The sequence below is a fragment of the Balaenoptera acutorostrata genome, chromosome 14 (assembly GCF_949987535.1).
Source record: "Balaenoptera acutorostrata chromosome 14, mBalAcu1.1, whole genome shotgun sequence".
NCBI classification, from domain to species: Eukaryota; Metazoa; Chordata; class Mammalia; order Artiodactyla; family Balaenopteridae; genus Balaenoptera; species Balaenoptera acutorostrata.
The window spans coordinates 64,806,676-64,823,948 of NC_080077.1; the positions used below are offsets into that span (position 1 = coordinate 64,806,676).

Here is a 17,273-nt window from a genome sequence, read left to right on the forward strand (position 1 = left end):
TATGGTAAGATGCATTTAGAGATTGTCTTTGTGTCATTTCTTCAATTAAGACGTATTTATTTAAGTGAAAATCATTAACATTGTCCTTATCTCTAAGTAGTTTGATCATGCATGCTTATCCTCTTCCTCTGGTCTATCTATAGTTTCTCATTGCTCTACAATGAATAGGTATTGATGAAAAGTAACATTTTTAAAAAAGTATTTAACTAGAATAAATCATGAGAGACATTTGAAATCTTATAGTGGGGAAAATTTTCTTATGATATCAAAACTAAAAAAAACACATAGAAACATGCTTTTATTAGGCAAATTTCAAATGTACCCAAAAGAGAAAGTATTAAAAATGAACCCACATGTAGCACCTCAAAAATTATCACTTTGCTTATCTTGTTTTCTTTATTTCATCCACCAACACCATTTTCCTTTTCTTTCAAATTCAACATATGTAATATACCTATAAAAACTTCTATATATATCTCTAGAGATAAGTTTTATTAGCATAAATTCAGTAATAATTTTAAGCAAACAAATTTACCAAAAATCTTAATTTACCCTAAAATGTCTGTAATTTGAGATGCCACTTTTTTTTTTTTTTTTACAAAAAATGTTTTTGGTTGATTTGTCAAATAAGACAGTTTCACTTCAATTTAATAGTAGTGCATTATTGAACAATATTGTAGTAAACTATAATAAAGTAATATAATAAAACAAGGTCTATACATATATTTCTATTCATTTACTTAGGTATAATTTTATATATCTACATATATATACACAGTTTCTCTCCCTCTCTGTTTTTAAAAATCTTTTTCTATTTAAGTATAATAAATATACAGGAAGATATACATCTTAAGTATATAGTTTAATGGGTTCAGACAAATGAATGTACCCATATAACTCATATCCATATTAAGACGTAAAAAATTCTTCACATCAGAAAGTTCCCTCTTGCCACTTTGCAGTACATCTACTACTCATCAGGCAGACACTCTTCCAATTTTGGTTACCTAATTTTTGCCTATTCTGAAAATTCACGCTAATCAAATCAGAGGGTAAAAACTGTATAAGAACAGCATGATTTTTGTGAGAGTCAAATTTTCGTTGCATATAATGGTTGTTCACTCCTTTTAATTGCTGAAAGTATTCCATTGTATGGCTATTTTACAATAGATTTATCTATTCAACCCTTTTATTATGGAATATTTCCTTTTTTTGGCCACTGTGAAGAAAACTTCTATGCATATGATTTTAGAAGTCATTTGTGAATACATTTTTATTTCACTTGGATAAACATCTGAGTGGAACTCCTAGCTCATAGATATATGTTTACAAAAACTCTCAAATAATTTTTACAAAGTGGTTGTTTAATTTTATACTTTTGCCAGTAATGTAAGAGAGTTTGGTATACATTTGAGGTTTTAGTATTTTTAATAATAGTCATTCTAGTAACATAGAGTAGTACTTCAATATGGCAAAATTTGCATTTTTTCTGATGAGTATTATTGTTGAGTACTTTTCCATATGCTTCTTGGCCATGTGCATATTTTCCTTTTAGAAGTATCTGCTTAAGTGTATCGATCATTTTTGTGTTCTTTGTATTTTTATTTAAAATGTAATTTAAATATATATATTATAGATAATATTCATTGTATATTTATACTACAATTTATTTATAATATAATACATCTTTATTTTATTACATAGTTTACTACAATATACAACAGGAATAATGGCTAGTAAAATAAGGGAAGAAACACAATAAATAACAAAGATTAGAATGGAAATAAAACTGTCTTTATTATAGGTATTTTATAGTATTAATATTATAGGTACAAACCCTAAAAGATATGGAAAAATCTATTAGGACAGTTACTTTATCAAGTAATTTTAGCAAGGTCACAGGACACAAGATCAATTACAAACGCCATTTGTAATTCAGAATACTCAAAAAAAAAAAAAACCCAACCATAGTAGCATCAAAATTAAAATACTAAAGAATATATTTAGTCACATATGCTTAGAGCAGGGACCTACAAAGCACTGCAAAGAGAAATTAAAGAAAATGTGATAAACGGAGATCTGGTGTTAATGGATTGAAGGATTTGATATTGTTAAACTGCAACTCTGCCCAAATTGATCTGTGATTGCATATCAACATCCTAGGTTTTATAAGTCAACAGGTTGACTTTTAAATTTTTATGCAGAGTCATATAACCTAATATAGCCAAAACAACCCTGAGGAAAAAAAACAAGGTTGGACAAATGTAGACAGGTAATTCAGTATGAAATAACTCTTCACCAAGTGTCACTAACTAACCATATGCATATCTGTACAGAAAACTAGTTGGGGCAGGGGTTTTACTTGTTTACAGTTTTATTCCCTTCTGACAATCTTTGCCTTTTAGTTGAAGTAGTTTGTCCATTAACATTTAATCTAATTAATATTGTTGGATTGAATATACCACTTCTTAATTTGTTGTGTAGTTGTCTATTATTTTAATTTATCTAGTTCTCTTTTCTTGCTTTTTCCTTTATTTGAATTTCAAAAAAGGCATTTTAGTATATGTTTAATGTGTTCTCAAAGTATTTTATTTAGAAATTAACATCTTTTTTCATAAGTGAGAATTCTAAACCTCATGTATCATATCCTCTTCCTAGAAAAGTTATGGCAGTTAACATATCAACACATTGTGCATTACAGAAATGTATAATCCCTGTTCTTTTAACCAGGAATTTGTTTTCTTAAGATATAAACATAACTAGATATAAATGTAACTAGAGCAATGACTACTTCACTCACAGTTTATTATGTTTTAGTTTGTAATTTTTGTTTGTTTTGTGTTATTTTGGCAGGTTTTAGCAGGATTATATGTGCTTCATAATTAGGTAGCTTTCAATCATTTCCTAAATTCTATGTGTATTTATATTTTATGGATATTATCCTCACTCATAAAATTAGAAAGCTAAGACTCAGAAAGATTAAGTCATTTCCTAAAGTTATGTAAATGATGAAGTCAGAATTAGAATCCAGGTCATATTATTTCTAAAATACATATTTCTAAAACAATATACAGCATTATATCCTCACAGAACTTGCTGTCAGAGAGCTCACACTCTCATTAGCAAATTGTCTATAAAATAATTTTATAATATAAATTGGATCTTAAGTAATTTAAAGTAGATATAAATGTAGAAGTAATTAATATTTATATTAATATTCCTAATTTTATTTCAAATGATAAAAATTCAGGATGAAACGTCTGACTCATTCTGAGTTTATACAGGTACAGATGCTTACAACAAAGGACTGATTCATTAATTGACAATAAGATCAAATGTTGACTTTTAAAATTTGGTATCAAATTGATAGATGAATGGATAGATGAATAGATAAAGAAGATGTGGTATGTATATACAATGGAATATTACTCAGCCACAGAAAAATGAAAACGTGCCATTTGTGACAACATGAATGGACCTAGAGGGTATTAAGCTTAGTGAAATAAGTCAGAGAAAGACAAATACCATATGATTTCACTTACATGTGTATCTAAAACACAAACAAAACAGAAACAGTCTCAAACTTGTAGTTGCCAGAGGGGAGGGGATGAGGGATGGGTAAAATAGGTAAAGGATTAAGAGGTACAAACTCCCAGTTATAAAATAAAAACTTCATGAGAATGCAATATACAGCATAAGATATATAATCAGTAATACTGTGATAACTTTGTATTGTAACACATGGTTACTAGACTTATTGTGGTGATCATTTTATGATGTATTTAAATGTCAAATCACTATATTGCACACCTGAAACTAACATACTCTTGTATGTCTACTATACTCAAATTTTAAAAAGTTTTTATATAATTCTGTAGTATAAATTTAGTTATTTTTGAGATTATTAATTGAATTGATATTATAATCATGTAAACTTTGTCATACAAAATCTTCCCCAGAATTGTTTCATTGTGTTTGTTACATAACTTAAGTAGACTTGCTCTTTCTAAAAAGATATTACTTTGGGACTTCCCTGGTGGTGCAGTGGTTAAGAATCTGCCTGCCAATGCAGGGGATACGGTTTCAAGCCCTGGTCTGGGAAGATCCCACATGCCGCGGAACAACTAAGCCTGTGCGCCACAACTACTGAGCCTGTGCTCTAGAGCCCGTGAGCCACAACTACTGAGCCCACGTACCACAACTACTGAAGCCCACTTGCGGAGAGCCCGTGCTCCACAACAAGAGAAGCCACCACAATGAGAAGCCCGCGCACCGCAGTGAAGAGTAGCCCCCGCTCGCCACAACTAGAGAAAGCCCGCGCGCAGCAAAGAAGACCCAACACAGCCAAAAATAAATAAATAAATAAAATTTTAAAAAGATATTACTTTATATTTTCTTTTTTATGTAAATTTCTCTAGTAGCTCTTAACAACCATTCACTTGTTCCAGGGTTTATTATCCTAATTGAGAAAATGTGAAATGAAGTACCACAGCCACTTGAGTTGTAAAACTACTACATCTGTTTAGTTTGCGAAATGGACTCTCTGTTCCAGGAATTTCCATTCTCATGTTCAGAGAAAGCCAATATAACTGGGGTTAATTTGTGGGAAAACATTTGAAATAAACAAGTAGGTGAGACTTTTCTCTCCTCTAAACCACTGAACATTTATTTCTTATTGAGAAAGGTAAATTATCATCCTTCTGTGAATTATATTTGAGGCAAGGGCATTCAGCAGTGAGTAGGAAATGCAGTTCTCTGGCAGAAGTAGATATAAGTACCACTTTTAACTTATTGGGGGAAGAGGAAGTAGATAATGTGATTTTCTTGCTGTGAATACTAGTCTCTATTATGAATTAACAGGTGAATTTTATGAAGCAGACAGTTTTACTAGTGCTACCTTGAATCAGGAAACATTTGAATTCTGTTAAGTAGTTCATTTAAATATTGATTGATTGGTTGATTGATTTGTTTGGTTAATGGAATGTTATCTATTTGCCAAGCATAGGGGCTAGAATTCTGAATGTATATTTCAGAAAAGAAAATATCTTCTTTGTTTTCTGGGGATTTTTTTCTCATAAAAATGATCTATATTTATTCAGACCTGGAGGAGAAGTGAAATGATTTTTCAACTTGAATATAAGTAAAAGGGAATTTTTAAACTAATTCCTAGACTTAGTGCATACAGTGGCAGTCATGAAAATACTGGGAGATTTTGAATTAGAATCAAACTCTCTAAAAGGCTCCCATTATCATTCTAGGGTAAAAATACAAGTACATGAATGGTTATAAATCTTGTTAATTGATTCTCTACAAAGCATTACCATCCATGTGCTTAATATTAGGTATGTATTTATTCTATAGTATGCATTATTAATTAATTCTTTAAACATAATTGTGAGGTAAAATTCTTTATAATTACTATAATCCAGCAATATTTATCTTTTATTATTTAAGTAATATACATAGCAAGGCATTGTTCTAAGTGCCTAAAAATATTAACACATTTAAAACTCATTACAACTCTATAAAATAGGTACAAATAAATATTATTCCTACTTTCAGCTGAGGAAAATTTGAAGAAACAATATTAAGGTCACACAACTATTAGGTAGTGGACCTGGGATTCATCATAAAAGCTATACCCTAAGTTCCATATTTGTTTTGTTGGGAGAGATAATAGCATAATGAATTTTCATATACTCATCACCCAGTTTCAACAACTAGAAATATCTGTCCAATTTTGTTTTAACTGTATCCTCCCCAACATATCCACATTTTAGTGTTAGATGGAACTGAGTAAGGTCAGCAAGAACCTCTGACACTCATGCTGCATTTGAATCTATAGGCAAAGAAAATTCCTTTTTAGGGGATGATGACTTTGCTTACTTAGAAGAACTTTCTTCTCAAACTGATAGTGGAATGAACAAAAAAGACACCTCAAAGCAGTACCTTTCTCTTGACTGCAAGGAGCTAAGGTAGCTAAGTCACAAATAATTGGTTCTGCTACAGGAATTCAAATACACTCAACTCTGAATTTTTTGGGAACAGGGTGTGATGCTGAACTGACGGGGCCCTAGATTTAGAAGCCCGTGAGAATCATGATATAATGCTGGAAGTGGACAAGCAATTCAGTTCCCCAGAAAGCCAGGTGGAGAACACATTGAACATACATGGAGATATAAAGTTAAACTCATCGAATATTACCTTAATAAGAACAAAGAAGGGTCACAGATATGTGAAAACTTGCAGAAGACAGAATTAAATGATGGAAAAATTATTGAAACAGTGGGAAAATACATCACCCTTAGTAGTCCTTTTCTCCAGGCACGTGATCCCTCAACTGAGGGCAATTAAGAGCCGGATAAAACCTGAAGGAGAGAGAAAGTCTCTTTCACTGCAACTAGGTTCTTTAACAGAAGAAAATCTGAGTAAAAAGTCACTAGATTCCTCTTTGGTATCTACTTCAGATATCAGCTGCTAAGGTGCACATTGATAATAAATCTGAAATTCAGTTATGACTGTTAAAGATAATTCAGGTACCCATTGGAAATATATGTCCTTCCAAAGAAGAGAAGAGTATTAAGATTCCACCCATATTTCTATAAAGTGGGAAAACCAATGAGAAAAGCCTTTGCTACTCACCCTGCAGCTGTGATCCAGCAGTACAACAAAGGAAGAAAGCAACCGGAATACTGGTTTGTTGTTCCTTGGAGAGAAGTTGTCAGAAGATAAAAGATCACCATGGATCCAGGAAAGCTGGCAGTTTCTTCTTACATACTGAGAGATGCTCACATTCACTGAAGATAAGTGCATATCAACTTTAAACCCTCCTTGTCTCCATTGCAGCTTGCAGAATCACATCCTTCTCTGAATCAGCTGAGGATGACAGTGGTGTGCTTGGGCTATTTGCAAGTGTCCAGAACTTGACATAAAACTGGCTTCTGGGCTGCACCTTGCAGGCCTGCAAGCCTTGTAGTTGCCCAGCCTCAAGACTGAAGGAAGAGCCCCAAGACAGCACCAGAGACATCACTGGTTTAATAGACAGGAGATCTTACACACATGCTCAGCAGACGGCAGAAAGGACATGGCAGCCATCTTTGCTACTCAGGGGGGAAGGAAGCTACCATTTATAAGGGGAATTGACATCAGGCTGGCTCATCAACTACCAGGGAAACCAGCAGCTGAGGTACATCCCTCACATCCCCTCAGTTTAACGATCATAATGAGGGCAAATGTTTCCTTTTAATAAACTAGCAGGTGGAGCCATCTGGCCTAAGGGGCAGGGTCAAGCATGTTTGCATGAGTAGGGTGTAGGGGAAGCAGGACTGGCCGAGCAGGGGACATACAAGCAGCAAGAGAACAGCCATCATGAGTGGCCTGACCATATACTGGCACATTCAGGTTTTTCCTACTCTCACTCTTGGTGCTAATTTAAACATGACAACAGTGGATAATTCCACCTTATTTTAATTATCTAGTACAGGATTTCTCAAATTTGGCACTATTAACATTTTGAACTGCATAATTCTTTGTTTGAGGGGATGTCCTGTGCATTTTAGGATATTTATCAGCATCCCTGGCTTCTACCCAAAAGATGCCAGTAGCACCTCCCCAGTTGTGACAACCAAAAATGTCTCCAGACATTGCCAAATATCGTCTGAGGAATAAAATTGCTCCACATTGAGAACCACTGGTCAGTTATTGGACCATTAGACCACGGACTGTAGGCCATTCTGAAAGTAATTATGTGCCATTATAGCTGAATAATTTAGGGATTTGACTACTTAAATTTTTTTGTACTTGATTATATTCACGGTATTTATTTATCTGCATGTACCTTGTTTTCTTTGCTAAACCTCAATTTTTTGCAAAGAATTTCATTAAAATTTTTTTTAACTTGAAACAAAATTCCCAAAAATGTCCTTTCATGTGTTAATACTTAGTATGTATTTCTAACAGATAAAACTTTCTTTTTATACACAACCCTAATTTAGTAACCACAATAAACACAATTAATAATAATTCTTTGATCTAATCCAATACAGAGCTGATAGCTAGTGTCACCAATTGTTTCAAAAATGTATTTTTATTGTTGATTCCTGTGAAATAAGATCAAACAAGATCTACATATTGCGGTTGGTTGACTTTTTTACTCTAGGGCATCATATATCCTTATTCATTATTTTTTCAGGCTACCTATTATTTGAATAAATGGGCTAATTTGTCCTGTAGAATTTCCCACTGTCACATTGGTTAAAGTGTGCCACATGAAGTGGGTTGTGTTTCAGGAAATTAAACCTAAGTTTAGGAAACCTTTTTTTTTTTAATAGTGGTCAATAATTACACTTATTGCTCTGTAGGGAGTCATTATCTTTATTGTACTGGACACTAAGAATGTGTGCACTTTGATCTTGAGGGTGATAACTGTGTCTTCCAAGGAAATCTCCTGTGCAAATGTCATTGAAAAGGTCCATCAGTGCCTCACTCACAAAGCATGCAGAAACATGAGAGATTTGTGGATTACTGACTCCCTAAAATATTCGCCCCTCGTTTCTGCATTGTCTTGAACTCTGATGAATTTTCCAGTAAATATGATGCCACTTTATCGGCCACTCTGATTAATCTGATCTAGAGAGGCTAACAAAATCCATTCAATTGTTTCGTACAATATTTAATTAAGGTTCTTCTCAATAAAATTCTAAGCAGCCTGATGAAGACAACCTAAGCTGTTGACTAAAATATGCCATCCAAGGTACCAGACACTGCTGAACAAACAAGTCAGGCTTTAACTCAGAAAGCCTGGTGTCTTACTCTGTAAGTTTCAGCACTGATATTTCCACTTGGCTAGAACTATTAGTCCAGGTACAGCAGATGCATTAGTGATTGCACAGATTCTGCCTTTGCCTGTAAGGAACAAGTTTCAAGCAATCATCCATAACTACTATGACCAGTGAGTCCAGGCTGAATGCCTTCCAGGACCATTGCAATGTAACTGATCACTTCAGTTAAAGTCAGGGATAAATGTTGTACCATGATTTCTAATTTGTTGACACATGGTAGAGATAACTGCCTCCAAGGAGCATATAAATAATGAATCAGTTAGCCCTCTGGGAAGTATCCCCAAGCAACCAAGAGCTGCCTCATTTTGAAAAGATATCCACAGTTATATGTGAGCTGCATGATCTACTGTTAGTGTTTCATAAAATACCTGAAGGTCTCTTACATCTTCCCCTAAGTTTTAAGGTACTGTGATTTGGGGAGCAGGGTAAGTTCACTGTTACCAGATAAGAAGCACAAAGCCACAGACAGATACAAAGTTCCAAAAAAGAAATTCTTTTTCAAAAATTTGGGGTCCTGTAAGTGGAACTAATATCCATTGGAAAGGGCAGAGATTGAGAATGCCTGCAATGTAGTCTCCCTAAAAACTAATAAATTTGGGGTTTCCAAGTTCAGTTTGAATAATTGATCTAATTCTTGTTTCAAAGAGATTGTCTAGGGTACCAACAGAATGGCATCTGTCTGCCCCACAGAATGACTGGGTGATGGTTCTGGAATGCAGGTGGGCAAGACGTCCAAAGACCTTGACAGGTGTTTTGTGTTGGAGATGGGGTTGCTGGGGGCCTCTCCTCTGTTCCAATATATGTATGAGTAAAAATTAAGGGAATGGCAGTAAAATCATGGATGGTGTTGTCTGTCAGAGACTGGTAGATCTAGTTGTAATTTGTTTTTACTAAGCATATTAATAAATAATATTTATTTAAAAATTTTCACATTGCACTTTAACATTAAAAGTACTTGCAATAGTTCAGGAGAGTCACATGGGAAGGGGTGTCCTTGATGAAGAAGGTTCTAGGGGTGATTCTAAAAGACACACTTAGCGTAACTCCCTCCCAGTGTCTGAAATCTTACCTTCAGGTGATTGATAAGATTATTATTGTTCTCTTGCTACCACCATAAAGCAAGTGTGTCTTATTGTAGTTGTTATAACTTCACCTATTTTCCAATTATACCCAATACACAACCAGAATATTTTCCCAGAAGGATTAAGAGAGTCTGAAAATAAATAAATAAAACTTATTCAAACTGAAACGCAAGGAGAAAATCATTTTAAATGCATAACAGAGCATCCAAGAGCTTTGGGGCAATATCAAACTATCTAACGTTTGCAAGATTGACATCACAGAAAAAGGAGAGAGAAAAAGGACAGAATAAATACTGAAGAGATAATGGCCAAGACATTCTTAAATTGAATTCACTCAGAATGAATTTATTCAGAATTCACTCAGAATTCATTCAGCACAGCCCTTTCCCAGAGTGGTTGTGAGAATTAGCAGAAACTGCTTAACATTTCAGCTGCCTAAGGCTGTGATAACATTTGTGGCAAACAAGAGGTTAACCAAAAAACTTAAAAGGAAAAGCTGGTGAATGTGTGTTCACAGGGAACCTTGAAGAGCTCTGATATGCCCCTGAGAATTTAGAAGACCACACACATGCACAGAACGGTATGCACACTCAGGGTTTGTGCATGCCCAGGAAAGACCTGATCAAGCCCCCATCTCTCAAGTGTGGATCAGCTTGAGGTTCTGCACAAACACAAAGTGAAGAATAATAGAGTGTTGTAAACTGCTTGCTTGAATATTGAAGACATACACCAGAATCCATACAGAACACCTCAGCAAAGGCTGAATGATTTCTTAGTCCAAGGCACTTAAGGAAATCTCTATCCAATCATTAGTTGGCCAATAAACTAGCCAAGCAGAGAGTAAGCACATGTGACAGTGAAAATAGACTTTACAGAATTAGTCTGAAAAAGTTACTAAGCAAACAAAGAAAAACTATACTAAATAGTAACAACAACAAACTACGTTGAGGGAAAAGAATCTGATTTACACAGTTGCCACATTATTTGATTTAAAACATATATTATTAACAAAAAATTAGAAGATATATAAAAAGTAGAAAATATGGCCAATACATGAGAACATAAGCTGTTGAAAGAAACAGCCCATGAGGAAACACAAACACTGGATTAAGAGACAAAAAATTTAGATCAGTTATTTAAAATATCTTCAAAGAACTAAAACAAACAAATGATGTCCAGATAACTATACAAAGTATGAGAACAAAATAGTGATTATCACCAAACAAAGAATATCAATAAAGAGATAGAAGGAATAAAATTTTGGAGTTGAATAGTACAGTAACTGAAATGAAAATTCACTAAAGGGGCTCAAGCCACAGAGAGAAAGAATCAGCATACTTGGAGGTAGAGCAATTGCTATTACCCATTTTGAGGAACAATAAGAAAAATGAATGAAAAAGCGAGCAAATCTTCAGGATGGACCATATGTCAGGCCATAAAATGAGTCTCAAAAAATTTAAAAGGACTCATCATCAAAATTTTTTCTTCAATCTCAAAGGAAGGAAATTCCACAACAATAAGAGAAGGAAATTTGGGGAATTCAAAAGGAATAAATAACAGGAGGAAATACGTACAAATTAAACAACACACTCCTAAAGTAACCCTGGGATCAAAACAAGAAATCATAAGAGAAATTTTAAAAATAGTTTGAGATGAATGAATATAAAGACACAGAATATGCAAACTTTTGTAGTCTAGCTAAAGCAGTGCTTAAAGGGAAATTCATAAATTTAATGCATATATTTAAAACAAATAAATATCTCAAATTAATAAATAAACTACAGTAGAAGAGTAAACTAAGATCAGAGCAAGCAGGAAGAAGACAAAATTAGAGCAGATAAATAAAGAATAGAAAAATAGAGAAAATCATTGAAACCTAAGTTTGTTGCTTTACCAATTTCCACAAAATTAAAAAAAAATCTTTAGCTAAACTGTATAAGAAAACCAAATTACTAAAATAAATAAAAACGGAATATTAATTCTAATCTTACAGAAATTAAAACAATAATTATAAGGAAATGCTATGAACAAATGTATGCCAATAAATTAGATAACCTAGATGAAATGGACAAATGCCTAGAAAGACACACACTACTAAAAATGACTCAAGGAGAAATGGAAATTGGAATAAATCTGTAACAAGTAAAATAACTGAATTATTGATCAAAAAACTCCCCTGAAATAGAAGTCCAGCCCTCAAGACTTCATTTTTGAATTGTAAGAAACGTTTAAATATTTAACACCAATACTTCACAAACTCTCCCAAAAAGTAGAAGAGGGAGAAATATTTCCAAACTCATTCCAGGATTATACTGAAATTAAAACCAGGTTTAGAATCACGAGAAGTGAAATATACAAAACAATATCCCTTTTGAATATAGACACACAATTTCCCAACAAAATACGAACAAATTTTATCCAGCAGTATGAGCTATGTAGATTTAGTTCAAGCTGACAAAGTTGGTTTAATATATCAAAATTAATCAATGTAATACCCTACAGTGATAGAAAAAATAACAACACCTTATGATTATGTCAATAGTACAGTAAAGAAAATTTTGAGAAAATCAACACCCTTTTATAATGAAAACACTCAACAAGCTACAAATAGAAGAGAAATTCCTCAAGCAGATAAAAGACATATATTTGAAAAACCCACAGCTAACCTCAAACTGAAAGGAAAAAGAAGAAAGATTTCATCGTAAGAGCCAAAACAAGACAAGGATGTCCACCATACCATTTTATTGAACATTAAGATGGAGGTTATAGCCAATGTATTCAGGGAATAAAAATATTTTTAAAAAGCATTCAGATTGAAAAGAAAGAAATTAAACTATCTCTGCACACATATTACATGACCTTTTATTTAGAAAAACTTAAGGAATAAACAAAAATGTATTAGATCTGATCAACAAGTTCACCAAGTTGGTAGGCCACAAGATCTATTAAAAAAATCAATTGCATTTCAACAATTTAGCAATGAACAGTTCCAAAATTAACAATTTCATTTCCAATAGCATCAAAAAGAATAGATATTTAGGAATAAACGTAACAAAAAATGCAAGATTTGTTCACTGAAAACTACAAAGCATTGTTAAAAGAAGTTAAAGAAGACATAAATAAATGAAAAAAAACTCAACTGGAAGACTAATACTGTTATGATGTCTACACTCTCCAAATTGTTCTACAGATTGAAGGCAATCCTAATCAAAAGCCCAGCTGCCCTTTTAGCAGAAATTGCCATGCTTATTTTAACTTCATGGAATTTTAAGGGATGCAGATTAGCCAAAAAAATCCTAGGGGAAAAATAATACATTTGGAGGATATTGGAGGACACAAGCTTCCTGATTTCAAAACTTACTACAAAGCGACAAGTAATCAAGACAGTATGGCACTGGCATAGGTACAGCCACATATGTCAACAAAATAGAATTGAGAGTGAAGAAACAGACACTTAAATTATGGTTAATTAATTAAAAACAAAGTTTTAAAGACAAATCAACGGAGAAAGGATACTCTTTTCAACAAATGATGATGACCAAACAACTGTATATACATAAGCAAAAGAATGAGCTGAACTCTTTCTTCATTCATACACAAAAATACACAAATGGATCATAGACTTAAATGTAACAGCTAAAACTATAAAAGTCATGGAAGAAACCATAGGTGTGAATCCTCGTAATTCTGAATTAGCCAAGGTCTCTTACATATTTCTCCAAAAGCAAAGCAACAAAATAAAAATAATAGATAAATTGAACTTTACAAAAATTTAAAATCTTTGGGCTCCAAAGCACCATCAGTAATTTGAAAAGGACAACCCACAGAATCAAGAAAATATTTGAAAATCATAAAGAACTAGTGTCCACATAAGAGTTGAAGAACTCTTACAACTCAACGATAAAGAGAAAACCCAACTGTAAGAATGGGCTGTTTAAATATATTTCTCTACAGAACCTATGAAAACGGACAGTAAGCACAGTAAAAGGTGATCAACATCAATAGTCATTAGTGAAATGCAAATCAAAGCCACAGTGAGATACTATTTTATACCAACTAGTATTGCTCTAATCAAAAAGAGGGACCATAACAATTATTTGTGAATACACTACTAAATTATAGCACTCATACATTGCTGGTGAGAATGTAATATAGTCCAGCCACTTTGAAAAACATTTGACAAAATGTTTAAACATAATTTGACGTAAGTTTGACAAAAATTTAAACATAGACTTACCACATGACTCAGCAGTTCCTTTCCAGATAAGTACCAAAGAAAATTTAAAAATTACGTTTACACAGCAACTTGTATACAAATGTTCATAGATGAATTATTAATAATAGTTAAAAAGTGAAAACAACACACATTCCCATCAACTGATAAATAGATATTTAAGGTTTATCCGTACAATGGATAATTATTGATATTTAGCCATAAAAAGGAGAGAAGCATTAATACATGTTACAAAATGATTAAACCTTGAAAACGTTATGCTAGGTGAAAGAAGCCAGACATAAAAGGCTACATTAGGTATGATGTCACTTATATGCAATTTCCAGAATAGACATATTCATAGAGACAGAACGTAGATTAGTTGTGGCTGAGTGCTAAGGAAAGGGGAAACAGGAGAGTGATTCCTAAGAGATAGTTTATTTTAAAGGTGAAAAGATTTGTGGTGATGGTTGCACTAATTATAAATACACTAAAAACTACTGAATTGTACACTTAAAAAGGGAAAATTTTATGGTGTGTGAGTTATATCTTCAAGACCATGAGTATAGACAATGATATTTAGACACAAAAAGCATCAATTATAAAATTTTAAAAGTGATACTTAGGCTAATTTTTAATATTTTTAATTATAAAGCATTCATAATGATATTAACAGCAATTAATAGTGATATGTTTTAAATTATAAAGCATTATTAAGTAAGTGAAATATCATTGTAAAATGAGAGAAGTTATCTTTAATATATTTGATTGACAAAGGAGTCCTATCTGGATTAAAGTTTGCTTACAAGTCAATTAGAAAAAACAAATAATTTAATAAAATAGGTCATTGTCTAAACATTATATTCAAAAAATCAGTAAATGTGTGATTATGAAATACAAAATTAAAACTGTAATAAGATGACATTTCACATCCATCAAGAACATTAAAACAAAAACAAAACAAAACATTGACTCTATTAAGAATTGCCAAAGATGCAGCGCAGTTGGAACACTCATACACTGCTGAACAGAGCATATACTGGTAGAATACATTTGGAAAATGGCAGTATTTACTAATGCTGAACATCAGATACCATATGACTTAGTAATTCCATTCTACATACATGCATATGTTGACCCAATTACAGGTACATATGTGCAACGGGTGACATGTATAAGAATGATCATAGCAGTATTATTCAAAATTCCCCAATTTAGAAACAACCTAATGTTCATTAATAATAGGTGGATAAATAAATTATAGTATATGTATACAATGGAAGACAACACAGAAATGGAGACGAAATAATACTGTAACACGTATTGACATGGATAGATCTCACAATCAAAACATTTGAGAGATAGACTTTTGACACAAAAAGATTCATTCTACATGATTCTATTATATAAACTTTTAAACCAGGTGACTAAATCTATGGAAGTAAGAAAAGTACTTACCTTTGTGTTCATTATAACTAGAAGGAGCCCCCCCTCCCTGCCATAGTAGAGGTTTCTAGAATACAGATATAATTCTATTTCTTGCTCTGTTTAATGGTTATATGTGGGTACTTCTTTTGACATACCAAACACAAACAAAACCTTGCCAGCTATCTTCCTCTGATAGGTTCATTTACCTTTATGCATGTTATACACGTTTAAATATAAAGTTGAAGTTAAATATTAGGGAAATTTCTTCTGACAGTTAAACTGTTTTTAATTGATTTGTATTTGAGTAATTTACCATAGTTATATTAATTTCACACTATTTTTTACAAAGTAGGAAGTAAAGTAGAAAATAAAACTACTTTTCAAGCCATCAATTGTAGCTTACAAGCCATCTTCTTTTATACTGCCTCTATGACATACCAATCATGGGCAAGAAAAATATTTATATTAAATTCATGAAATTACTAAATAAGCTTGAAAATAAAGGTTCTTGCTTGGATCTCATTCTACATTTACAGTCTAATGGATAATGTAGTTAAGGGAAGTTAGCAATGTGTATATCTCCCCAATAAATCAAATAGTGGACACATTAATGTTTGTGAGTTCATAAACTGTATCGGCAAATACACTTTTCTTATAATGAGACTCTATGAGAAAAGTTTTGTTCAACTGAATTACAAAGGAAAAGTCTACAAGCCAAAATGAATATCATATTCCTTTAATAAGCAGAAGTATGAAAGTATGAATCATTCTCTGGATGAAATATGTAAGCACTTTGTACCTGCTGAATAACTGAAGGCTATTCTCTTTCATTGTTTCCCTTCTAATTCATTAATGTACAAAAATGCAGCAACTATGCTGATATCATCAGGGGTTACTTTAAATATTTTATAGAATTAATTTTTAAAAAATTGTTCAATAAATTTGGGTTTGATACGAAGTCTGGTTACTTAATTAAAATCTATGTATCAGTTTTGAATATTTCAAACAATTTAGAAGTGATGCTGTCGAGATGAAGACTCGAAACAAATTTTTATGTTGCATCCAAGGTTTACAATTACACAAAATTAGAGCCCTTTTCCCTAATTTCATAGAAGGAAAAAAAATGTTAACCGTTCTTACTTAGGCAGCACAAATAGGACTCTGTGAAGCTGGCAAACCTTTAAAGCATGAGAATAAGAAAACTACTGCATTCAAATTTTATTTTGATTAAGCTGTTTCAAAATAGAAGGAATAACACCAGTGGTAGCTTCAGAATGCCTATTTAAGTGGGGCTTAGGAGAGCCAGTCTGGCTGGAAGGAGACTGTTGGGGACTAGTGTTGAATCTTCCTTTGAAGATTCAACACTAGGTGATTTGGTTCCAGAGCCTTGTGCTATGTAAAGGGTTTGCATATAATACATGATCAATTGAATACTGCTTCCTTTGAATACCAAGCACGGTGCATTTCAATTTGGTATTTATGTGGGATGACCTAGAGGAATGGATGGAGACAGAAAATAAAGTACCACAAACATCTTATTGCTGCCAGTTAATAGTATTCTGTAGAAACAGTCCTGTGGAAATAGAACTTCTCTTTAGAGACTCATGAATGTTCTTCAGTAGCTGGTTTGCAATGCAGAGAATAGACTGTTTTCAGGAAGAACGCATCTGCTATGCTGGGATGTACCAAGCTAACTAGTCTCAGTTTTAT

The 17,273-nt window shown here is 32.8% G+C and overlaps 1 pseudogene; it reads left to right on the forward strand.

Annotated features, from left to right (window-relative positions):
- The first annotated feature begins 4,534 nt into the window (after nt 1–4,534).
- Nucleotides 4,535–6,605, forward strand: LOC103010856 (nuclear receptor coactivator 7-like; annotated as a pseudogene).
- The last annotated feature ends 10,668 nt before the right edge of the window (nt 6,606–17,273 follow it).